We start from the raw sequence: 3,463 nt of genomic DNA on the forward strand, positions 1-3,463 counted from the left end.
GTTCGTCCTTACCCCACGATAGAACACAGACAGACACGTACCTAATGTCGTACCTTTACTACTAAAAGTAAAAAAAAAAACAAATAACCCGTAAATACTAATTTTTATTTACTAAATTTTATTTTTCTTTCGTTTGTCTTGTTTGTTTGTTTTTTTTTTTTTTTAGAACCCGGCCACATTGCACTATATGCTGTGTCCACCGCGGGGAATTGAAACCCGTATTTTAGCGTTGTAAGCTAGTAAACCTCCAGCTGTCCCACCAGAGCACTAATTTTTTTCACGAAGATGCGTGTACCGGAATTAGAGTGGCTAGCCTCCCTTCTTTCCTGTGGCTTTGGCAGAGCTTGTGTTCTTGACCACTGGCATTATTAGTACCTTTGTTCTCTTTACCTTTTATTCCCACGAGCTCACTTCATCACAGCATACTCCTATTTAATTATCACAGACTTTGAGGTATGTGTTATTGCTGGCTGTAACCAAGACATTAAACATTTGAGGCGTATTTCTTCTATCATGCTGTGCAGATAGAAGATAATGGAAAGCTTACTTCTGTGTACCCACCTATAAAAATGTATTGTTCACCTTCAAAGCACAGATATATATATATAATTTTAATGTGAGTTTAACTTGAAATTTTCAACCTATTTGTACGTGGGCTAAGCGGTCAAATCAGAGACTCCTAAAACTTGGCCCAGCATGGCGAGGTGGTTAGGGCGCTTGACTCGCAATCTGAGGGTCGCGGTTTCGAATCGCCGTCCCACCAAACGTACTCGCCCTTTCAGCCGTGGAGCGTTATAATGTGACGGTCAATCCCACTATTCGTTGGTAAAAGAGTAGTTCAAGATTTGGCGGTGGGTGGTGATGACTAGTTGCCTCCCCTCTAGTCTTACACCGCTAAATTAGGGACAGCTAGCGCAGATGGTCCTCGTGTAGCTTTGCGCGAAATTCAAAACAAACCAAAGCCTAAAACTTAGGTACAGCAGTAGTTAATTTTGAACTACTGACCAGAAGGGAAGGCAGTCATCCAGCAGCACCCACCTCCACAAAAGACTTGTCCGACCCTTGGAACCGAACAACGGAAATCACTGTCACTTTTTTTTTAGTGCATTCACAGCTCACAGTTTCGAAAGTGTTCAGCGGCATCAAGTCTTGAACCACTTTGATCCACGATCCGACACACTAATCACTAGGCCACGCTCTACTCTTCAATTTAAACTTCCGTTTATGAAAGCCTCACATCTTGAAGGTGAAACCTCTATACAGCATCAGACTATGGACTATGGCTACTTCAAGCGTAAGCATTTGTATGCAAGGGTTATCTAGGCACAGCCGTCCCTAAGTTTGAACTGATAGATTAGAGATAAGGTAGCTAGTCTACATCATCCACGGCCTGCGATGGTTTTATTGCCTTCAAATATTTACATGTTCTACTTGATAAAAGAGTTAGCATAAAGGATCACATTAAAAGTGTAATAAGAATAGTCAACTATTCGAAAGCGCTCGAGTTTTGGGTCTTATTTTAAGTTTATTATATGTTCTACTGTACGCTGAATTCGGAAATGATATCCATTTTTCTCCATCACGTACAGATGTTTTCACAAAATGTCATAACGCAATACTTTTCGTCCGATTTGTAAAAAAAAAAGAAATCCTTGCGTGATAGAAAAAAATGATAATATTATTTACGAAATCTGCGTAGCTCAATTATGGAAAATCAGTTATTAAAATCAAAACAACTTTTATGAAGGTTAAATTCGCAGGCCTGTGTTATTGGACTACTCTTGTCTGATTTGACCGTTACTCTTATAACTTGTTTTTGCACCAACTGGATGCGAACCACGATCTCTTTGATTCGCAGTCCAAAAATACTAACGACAAGCTTACGCCAGACCCCAGACAGACAAGTTTGTTTGTTTGTTTGTAATTAAGCACAAAGCTACCCAATGCCCACCGCGGGTATCGAAACCCGGGTTCTAGCGTTGTAAGTCAGCAGACATACCGCTGTGCCACTGGGGGGTCCCAGCCACACAAAATATAGGTAGACCAACAACTTATGATTAACATATGTCAACCTGTTACTAACCTTTAATTATGTAACATTTTATTAATATAGATTACTTAATAAAGCAGGAATTTAGTGTACAAAACTTAAAATTTCCATCCACTCGACACGACTATTAAACACTATCATGATTTATACGTTTATTTTCATTTAAAGGTTTCGATTTTCACGTAATTCATGGGCTTCGTAACCACAGAGACGATTCGTAAGATTCCTGAAAACTCGTGACTCCTTTGAAAGCAGACTTTTCTAGTGTACTATATGATAATCCTTATAAAATATGTGAATAATTATGTCTGCATTTAACTTATTTGTTTTCGGATCACAGAAATTATATAATAACAGATAAGATCTTCTCGAGCACATTTTTTTTCAACGTGAAATTTTCAAGTAAAGCTCCTAAAAATACGCACTGTTATTTAAACGTGAAATTTTCAAGTAAAGCTCATAAAAATACGCACCATTATTTAAATTTGAAATTTTCAAGTAAAGCTCATAAAAATACGCACCATTATTTAAACGTGAAATTTTCAAGTAAAGCTCATAAAAACACGCACCATTATTTAAACGTGAAATTTTCAAGTAAAGCTCATAAAAACACGCACCATTATTTAAACGTGAAATTTTCAAGTAAAGCTAATAAAAACACGCACCATTATTTAAACATGAAATTTTCAAGTGAAGCTAATAAAAACACACACACCATTAGTTATCCGATGAGTTTAGATGCGTTTCTATTAAACAAACAAAATAACACGCACACGATTAACAAAATGAGGTAACTAAGAGGCATAGCGCCCCCCAGTGGCACAACGATTTGTCTACGAACACATTTTTTCCTGTCTCTTATTGAAGCATAAAACAAATTCAAACTTTTAGACCAACCTTCTGGAAAACTTCACCAGTAAAGTACACAAATAATAGTTAAATACAGTATGTATCAATCATATCAGAAACAAACAATATATAATAACGGTGTTATCTTTATAACTATGATGAAATCAATTTGGTTTGGATTTCAGGGCGGTGTGTCCAAAGGAAGGCCAACGTGTTGCTCTTGTTTATCCTAGATGTTCATTTCACGAGTGTTCTGCAGCTCGAGAAGCAAAAAATGTAGAGTCAGCCTTTCAAGAGTTGTTGTGTCAGGTAACTATGGTTGTTTAGAAACCTACCACGTGATTAAAGTATTGTACCACACAATCATAGTTACCTATTAACCATTATGATTGTGTGGTAGGTTTCTATCAATACTTTAATCACTTATGGTTAATAGGTAACTATGATTGTGTGGTAGGTTTCTACCAATACTTTAATCACTTATGGTTAATAGGTAACTATGATTGTGCGGTAGGTATCTAACAATAATTTAATCACTTATGGTTAATAGGTAACTATGGTTGT

The 3,463-nt window shown here is 37.0% G+C and overlaps 1 long non-coding RNA gene across 1 annotated transcript in view; it reads left to right on the forward strand.

The window, feature by feature from the left end:
• Window positions 1–3,463, forward strand: part of LOC111086550 — a 34,701-nt gene that overhangs the window by 29,280 nt on the left and 1,958 nt on the right. Inside the window, exon 5 of the long non-coding RNA XR_002611287.1 lies at window positions 3,085–3,208. This is a non-coding gene — a long non-coding RNA (uncharacterized LOC111086550). The remainder of the gene's footprint in view (window positions 1–3,084; window positions 3,209–3,463) is intronic.

Source organism: Limulus polyphemus, unplaced genomic scaffold (assembly GCF_000517525.1).
Source record: "Limulus polyphemus unplaced genomic scaffold, Limulus_polyphemus-2.1.2 Scaffold1181, whole genome shotgun sequence".
NCBI lineage: Eukaryota > Metazoa > Arthropoda > Merostomata > Xiphosura > Limulidae > Limulus > Limulus polyphemus.